The following is an 8997-nucleotide window of genomic DNA, read 5'->3' on the forward strand; positions in this document are numbered from 1 at the left end:
TGCAGCACCCATCACGCATAGAGCAGGCATTGAGGGCAGAGAGCACTCTTCTTCTTTTAAAGCAAGTAACTTCACTATATTTATTACCCAAATAAATTCTCAGTATTTTCCACAGAATAACATTTTATTCCTAATTCTTTTTATCCTGCACACCTTCCAAATGACTCATGAACCACTCTTCTCCCCTCATTTTTATTCCGTCAGCAAGATCTGCCTCATTCTTCATATTTAACCTTATTGGATGCTAAAAATATTAAGGTAATATTAATGTAAGTCTGCTGTGTTCATTTACAGTCCAAATGCGGTATGAAGGAACAGCCAGAAAGGATTTACATTAGCGTGACAGAAGTAAAAGTTTAACAGCTTTATTGACATAATTATCCAATAATTTCTAAGCAACTAATTTCAACACTTACCTCTAAAAATCATAAATATAATAACTTTAAAAAAAGTATGTCATTGAAGTTTTGAACCAGTAGATCTAAAGCTCATTCAGAGACCTGAGACCAGGGCAGATTGGAGATGATACTCATCACTACTGGGAGAAGAGGGGAGGTGGAATCTGGCCAAAAAACTGCCAGGAGCCATTGAAGCTCAGGAAGTCACAGAGATCCTACATACGAGATAGCGAGACAGTGTTAATACCTTGTGTGAGGAAGAAGAAAATAATAACAGAGAAAACAGCTACAAAAAAAGTTACATATTAAGCAATTTACTTATGCCGAGGTCAGCTGACTAAATAAACCAGTAAAGTTGTAGTATTTAACATAACAAGTATTCTACAATGAAGAACATACCTGGTTTTTGATGTTTTTTAACCCTGTCCTTGGCATCATAAGAATGGCCATACTGGGTCAGACCAACTGTCCATCAAGCCCAGTATCCTGTCCTCTGACAGTGGCCAATGGCAGGTGCCCCAAAGGGAATGAACAGACAGGTTATCACAAGTGATCCATGCCCTGTCACCCAATCCCAGCTTCTGGCAAACAGAGGCTATGGACACCGTTCCTGCCCATCCTGGCTAATAGCCATTGATGGACCTATCTTCCATGAATCTAGCTAGCTCCTTTTTGAACCCTGTTATAGGATTGGCCTTGACAACACCCTCTGGCAAGGAGTTCCAGAGATTGACAGTGCATTGCGTGACATGTAAACACTTTCTTGTGTTTGTTTTAAACCTGCTACCTATTAATTTCATTTGGTGGCCCCTTGTTCTCGTATTATGAGAAGGAGTAAATAACACTTCCTTATTTACTCCTTCTCATAATACAAGAACAAGAGGCCACCAAATGAAATTAATCTTTTGAAGTTTTCTCTGTATATGCTCTTCTTTCCCAGTACTGGGATTTCCATCTCTTCCATCACCTCTGAAATAACAAATAGACAATGTATGTTAATATTATCCTTGTCACCACCACATTGTTTATATTTGTAAAAAGATATTTCATAAAAGTGCCAACAGGCCAATGGAAATGATGGCAGTTCCTCACCATCATCTGAATGGGGGGGATCTGGAAGCTTTGTGGGATAAAATGGATCACATCCTGGATCGGTAGGGGATCTACACTCCCCATACATTGTTTGGATGGGAAGTCATGTTGTAGCCCATAAAGCTTTAGGCTGCTCAATCTCATCTTAAAGGGAAGGGGCTTCTTGATTTTCCTTGATGCTCTCCACTATTAATGTTAGTCCTGTAACCGTAAAGGCACCTGAAAAATGGGAACATGGCTTTGGATATTAGCACAGCATAAATTCTATTCTTCAAACCTTAATGGAGGGAAGATACACTTGGAAAATATTTTCCCTTCTTGAAGCTTAAAATATTGCTCAAGTTTCAGAAGTAGTGGTGGAAATTTTTGCTCCTACCCCATATCGTTGCAAGAAAACTCCTTATGCCCATATTTGGAATTCCTACTCAAAATATTTCCCATTTAGATTCCACATGTAATCTATTTTTGAAGTCTGAAGGGCAGAACACCATACCCACCTGTCAAATCACAAATACAAGAGAACATGTAAATGTAAGACCGGGGGAATGGGCAGCTTATTATGTTATTGCTCATCACTTAGAGATTCCTGGGTTCAAATTATTACTTTGTTGCTCTCAACATAGGTCCCATTTGGTCAATTAATAAAACGACCATAAGCTTTGCTACAACTGAGAGTCTCAGCTGAGCCAAAGCCTGGTAAGATATAGAGTTACTGCAGGTCAGGATTCAGGAATACTGGCAGATATATTAGGGTAACTAAGCAGTGGGCTAAATTCTGATCTCAGTTACACTGGTGTAAATCTGGAATAAGTATTTATTTTAATTAAATTACATGGGTGGAAATCCAGAGTAAGTGAGAACACAATTTGGCCCAATGTCCTATCAGTGCTTCACTTTCCTGAGATGCAATTCTCTCACAATTTAAAAAGGCATGTAGAACAAAAGACTAGGGGGATGGATCACTTGATGGTGACCTGTTCTCTTCATTCCCTCTGGAGCACTTGGCATTGGCCACTGTTGGAAGACAGGATACTGGGCTAGCTGGACCTTTGGTCTGACCCAGTATGGCCGTTCTTATGACTAAGTCAAAAGGGCTCTGTTTATTACAGGTACAGTAAGCAGGAGAAGGCGGGTGCTCCTTGTCGTCATGACTACAAACTGAAATCTCTCTGTCTTGCAAGTTTACCAGATTACATACTGTTCGAGTTGAAATAATATCTGTAAGAAGCCACTAACATCTGATAGTGACTCAGAGTCAAGGGAGAGATGGTGGAGTTGGCACAGGCCCTGAGCCTATTTGCACGATAGATTAGTGTCAATGGGTAGCATGCTCTATCAGTATCTCCCTGCTCTCCACCAACATAGGTTCCTTGTGTTATTGCTGATTTGCATGAGCAGAGCATAAGGATTTCAGCCAGCAGAGTCATTTGTTTCATGGCTGCTGAGTTTAAAAAAAGAAAACCCAACCCTGCTATCTTACAGTTTGCCATTTTAAACCTAATTATATACTTGGAGCATTATTTCCGGAAAATATGAGTATGCCCTTACCAAAGAGGCATGGATAACATCTTAATCTGCCAGAAACAGGATTAGTTTTGACAGAGTTGTGTTTACAAACATAAATTGTATCACCTTTTTTTTAAAACAGCACCTGTGTACACCTGGAACGAGACAGTAGTTAATAATTTATGTTGGACAGTGATGACGGCTGTTTTTACTGGAATTATGCCATAACTTAGTGTCTACTACTATGCCCTGTTGGGTCAAGACAATACATCAGTCAAGTAAACCACTTAAGTAAATTATTGAGCACTTAAATTTACTTTTTCCACCTAATATGTAATTACTTCCTTGAGCCAACATTCCCCTTGCATCACCTGTCTGAGATGCTCTTTGTTTTTCTGGAAGGCTGAATATTAACTGGGGTTAAATTAAAGCTGCAACGTAGTTGTTCCCCAAAATTCTGATTCTAGTGAACAAGCTCCACCAATTTATTAGCTTTGGCTGACAATTCCCTGCCATTGACCCATTAAAATCCCTCATCACCATGAGCCTAGCAGTTGTGGTTTGCCCATTAGGTTCATGGTATAAAATGAGTCTAATGAATCTGCTAAAAACCACACTGCTTAGCCACTGGGAAAGTTAAATCTCTCCCCAAGGGTTGGAGACAGTGGAGCTTGATACAGCTCATGGTATGTGAAGAATGAGATCTCAACATCATGACCTTCATCTACACATCAGTTTTGAAGTGGTGGAGGAGTTTGATGACTCTATATGAGAGAACCGAGACAGAAAGTTGGGATTTAGAAGTGAGAGATCTTCATGGAGTCTGGTGAGAAGCAGAGTCCCACAGAGTTGTACTTGAGACTAGATACTCTAAACTTGTATTAGCAATTCAGACAAAAAGTATGATCATCACCCTTGATACAAAAACAGAAGGAGAGGTTCAGACTTAGACATAGTTCACTTGAACAGAAATAATGCCAGAGCTAAGAGTAATTTAAATGGCATTTAATTAGTAAATAGAGTCATGGAAACAGATCTAGGCAGATTGATGAACCCAAACTTTAAATTCTTGGTCCAATGTGTAGTTGTAATAGGATGTTAAACTAATAAGAAGTTGGCTTGTATCAATGGGGGAAAGTGATGTGCTAGAGAGAAAAATTTTGAGTGCTACTCAGAGCCCCTTGTTAAATTTCGGACACTGAGGAAGGGGGTGTTGGAGTGATTTCTCTGTCAGAGAGATGTCACACCTTTCCAGATACTGCTCAGTTACCCTCGTCAGAGATGTCTTAATTTCAGGGGCTTATAAAATTCATTTGGAAGAGTAATTTTCTTCCCCCTTTAAGAAGGGATCAATTTGGACCAAATGCCAGGCATTTCCAAAAGGTGTCATAGAGGAGGATGCCTCTACCTCCCACTACAAGTTCTTCACACACACTTCAAATTACACAGGTTGCACGCTGGGCTATATAGTATGTTCATAATAGAGCCCACTGTGTTTTCTACACTGCTTTGGGGTGTGTTCAGAAAGTCTACCGAGCCTGAATACACCAACAAAGACCTTGACACATCCATTAGTTCTTCTATTAGTTTGGGGTCCACTACTGTAAAGGAGGTTATCACTGCCTGAAGGATGCATGAGAGGGAAAGGTATGCAGTGCCTTAGAAGGATGATTGGTGTCTCCAATGCCCGGAAAACTATCAGTGTTTTTGGGGGGTACAGACTTAACTGTGCAGCTTGATGGATTCTTTGGGGCAGCATAGCTGAACCAGCAGGTTGCTGAATTTTTTAAAGCTTATCAGTATCCTGGGGAATTTCCTTAGGATCACCAAAGCCCCAAAGGAACCTCACCAGGGTCATCATTAGCCCATGTGTCATTCTGATGTTTCTATTTCAGCAGCTTATAATGTTTACAATCAGAGTGTAAAGTTCAGAACTGTAGTTCTGTGCACCACATTTTGACCAGATGAATCTACTAAGCATAATTCTAAGTGTTACCATTTGTGTCCCCAAATAAGGCAAAAATCACCTTTCAGAACCATAAAATGTGTTTTATCAACTGTTTTCCCCGTGTTCCATCTAATTAAAAGTTCTGGAGAGAACATGCAAAACCCACAGAGTAAACATAAAATGAAACATCATGGGAATGGAATTTACATTAAAGTTCTCACTGTATTCACATAAAATGACTCTAGGCTGAAAATCTCCCCCAGGTCATGGATGACACTTTAAGTTATATTTGATAACAGAATTTGATTAGTGATATTGATAACTCCAATAAATTGCTGTGAGCAAGCATGGTTTCATAGCTCAGATTATTTATAATTTAGAGGAACTACACAATGAAGAGATGCATTATGAAGATAAACTCTTTTTCAGTTAGATAGTGTATGATCAATAGGCCATTCAGTGGTTGATTAAACAGACTTGCAAAACATGAAACAGTATCTCCAATGTTAACAATTTTAGATCTGTGTATTCACAAACCGTGCAGTGTGGCACACATGTTTTAAATTGATTTCAAAATACCATATCCGTGGCACACCAGAGACATTAGCTGTACCCAAAATAGCAGATAACATAAAGGAGCAGATCCTGCTCTAATTGAGATCAATGGCACAAGTCACATTTGTCTTTTATGAGAGCAGGCCCATTACATTCTAGGTATACTTGGCTTAGAGTAAAAGTCATCCCTGTGAGGAATGCCAACACAAGACCAATGCGATGCTCTAAGCACACTGAAGCCATATTTGATGATGACAGCGGTAACTAAATACAGAGAGCATGCGTGAGATGTTTGAGAGTATAGCTCTTGTGGTAGCCCTCTGCATAGGGGTGAATTTCACGCTTAAGATACACTAGATAACATTAATGGAAATGTAAAGTACACACGTGTGCTGTAAGCTACAATGCTCTTGATTCTTAATTGACTAAAAGAAACATTTACGGAGAGTCTGAAAGTAACTGCAAATTTGATAACATGGCCAAAGTGACCACTTAGGATTACTATCAAAACTCAAATTTACCCCTTTCCCCACATCTAAAAATAATTTTGAACCTGCATGTCAAATACACAAAGTTAAATAGCTCATCAGTCATTGAGTAGTCTGACTTAGTTCTATGATCTTAAGTTAAAAAATTGTTTTCATTTCTAATAGTTCATGTTATCCTACATTTGTATGAATATTACAGAAGTTACAAGGTGTTTTTTAGGTCAGACTCACATGTTCATGAAACTCTACTGAATCTCATTTACAGCAATCCTTTTTATTCCAACGTGAGATTATGGAAATCCACTTTTTATTTGATTTACTCTAACAGGCCCTGCTTGTATCAATTGCACTGCCATGAAAGGAAACTGCTCTGCATGTCAATAGGCAATAGAATGTTGTCATTAAGGTAGCTCATAGCTGGTTCCTGATAAGTATACAGTAGCAGACATAATTATGGCACTGAGACCTGATCCCTCTTTTACATTTTTTTCCCCCTTTCCAAGTAAGATCTGGATACCAAACACATTGAGGTTTTGTTTTTTTAAAGAGTTGGTTGATATTGGGGAAAATAGCCAGGAAAACAGAAATCGTTCAAGTTCTTCAAATGAAAAAAACAAGTGATCTGAGGGCCAGACTCTACCTCCCCAGGAGTACCATTTGTGTGTATGTACATAAGGATAAAATAAAGCCCTCTTTCTCCGCATCAGGGCTAAGCAGAATCCCGGTCCATTGAGCTCTGGTAACAACTCCTTCCCTACTCCAAAAAGGGGCAGACAGAAGATGGCACAGGGGGTAAACTGATCCACATAAGAAGTGTAAGTAGCCAGCCTCTTCCTCCCAATGCTCCATGTGTGGTTTGGCACCACCCCCAGTGGATTATGCCAGTCAAGTTCCAAGACTGAACTACCTAAGGAAGGGCCCAGGTCTTCCCTTCTATCCTGACAGTGTGCTCAGCACTGCACGGTATTTAACAGATTATAAACAATTAATTAATTAATTAGGGCAAATTTGATTCTATCCAAAGGTGGGAAAACCCTATAGATATAATAGCATGCTTTGGGGTTCATCAACTGTACTTTAGTATATGAAACATTCAGTTACTTGTGGATGGCGGGTGACTGGTTGAACATTTTGATGCTCCACTTTTTTTCTCCTCCCTATTTCATTCAGTTTCACACACAAAAAGCTCATGCAAACTCTTTCCTTTTCACTCCCCCTCAGTCCCTCACTCTAATATTCAGGAGAAAAGAAGCGCTCACAGTTGCTGCTCTCCGTGTGCTGGTTCTCCTTCTGTCCTTTCAGTCTCCCTCACAAGGAGGAGGGACCTTTGGGTCCCTTCACTCTTGCCCCTCCCCCTAAAAGCAAATTGAGAATCGAAATGCAATGATGCCATCATGAATTCATTCAGTGTGTTACCATTCATTTCAGCAGCTCTGTTGATGCCTGCGCTTTGCGCGGGTGCAGTTTCCCGCTAGCTGGTTGGGCATCACTGTTTTTGGTGGTTGTTTTTAAGGCTGAGGTGACTGTTTCTAGTAACATTGAGGCTTGTGATGAGGAGCCAGGCTGCTGGAATAAAGGACAGTAAGATCACAGGCTTGAAGGGGTTTGTTCACCTAAATTTGCAGCTCTGTTGAGCCGTTTTCAGGGACTTTAGTTATTGCTCTTCTCTGTATGTCAAGCCAGGGGTTTTGATGCTAATTTGTTGGCACTGGAAGCTCACAATGCAAGTCATAGATTCCATGACATTATTCAGTTACAGATAACACAAACTACATTTATATTTAAGTGGCATATTGATTACCTTCTGTGGGTTGCGAAAGTTTGCTTTTACCCAGTTTCTATAATTGATAAAGGGTTATGTTACAAAGGCACCTCAGAGTTTCTTCTATTGAAATCTGGCCAGTAATCTCTCTCTGTTCATGAACTGAGTTTTCAGCACTGAGTTTCATGTATTTGTTCTGCTTTAACAAGTCTACTCATTGCAAATACTTTGAGGAGATCTTCAGCAGATTGAGAAACGGACATTTCCATAGGGTGTGCACATTTTGGCACAATGTTTTCAGATTAGTTGCACTACACAGTGATCCTAACAGTAATTTTTTCTGTTCCTTATGAATCCTCTGAAGTGGTCTGTGCACAGAATGGAAAACAAATATAGGCCTGTGACAGGCGTTATCTGTAGCTGAAGTGGCTGCCACACGGAGGACTACAAGCTTGAATGAAGTTAACTAACCAGTTGTGGTAGGGGAATTATTGACACATGGGTGGTGATTGCTGGGCTAATTAGGCAATTGGTTCAGTAACTGGGAGTATATATAACTGGGGTGCGGGGTGGGACAGGAAGAAAAGTGTGAGCTGGGTGGAGGAGAGAAGCTGTGTGAAAGGCTCCTTCTGCCATGTACCCGTACTACATTCTGTCCTGTCTGGAAACGGAGGATTAAAGGTAAATGTGGCAGAAAAGAAACAGACTGTATTTGTGATTGTGAAACCATGAAAACAGGCCAGGTTGTGCTGCTCATGGGGTAGCTGAAGAGGCTCTAGTGACGAGGTCCTATGTGGCAAACCATTACTCATGCATTGACTTCAGTGGCACTAGCTGAGTGAGTAAAGGCTGTTACTTAAGGGTTAGTAGGATTGGGGCCAAGATTCTGATCTTTAAGTATGAAAGAGTTTCAGAATCCTGCAACCAAGCAACCCCCTGCAGCTAGATTGCCCTCTTATTGTCAGTAAGAAGAGGGAAAATTAGACAAAAATCTAACTATACAAAGGTCCCTACATTGTACTCTGAAGATTGTGCAGACTGGGTTTGGCACGTTCACGTTTCAAAGTTCAGCACCTCACACTGAGAAACCTATGATGTAACCCATGGAAACTTCAGTCCTCAGAACAATCAAAAAAGCATCCCAACTGATCTTGACTGCCATGTTGGAGTATACAGTGAGAGATTCTCTAAGGTAACACCATTAGAAACTGAAACCAGCAGTTGGAAGCCATGAAATAATTTTTAGAA

Source organism: Caretta caretta, chromosome 7 (genome assembly GCF_965140235.1).
Source record: "Caretta caretta isolate rCarCar2 chromosome 7, rCarCar1.hap1, whole genome shotgun sequence".
NCBI classification, from domain to species: domain Eukaryota; kingdom Metazoa; phylum Chordata; order Testudines; family Cheloniidae; genus Caretta; species Caretta caretta.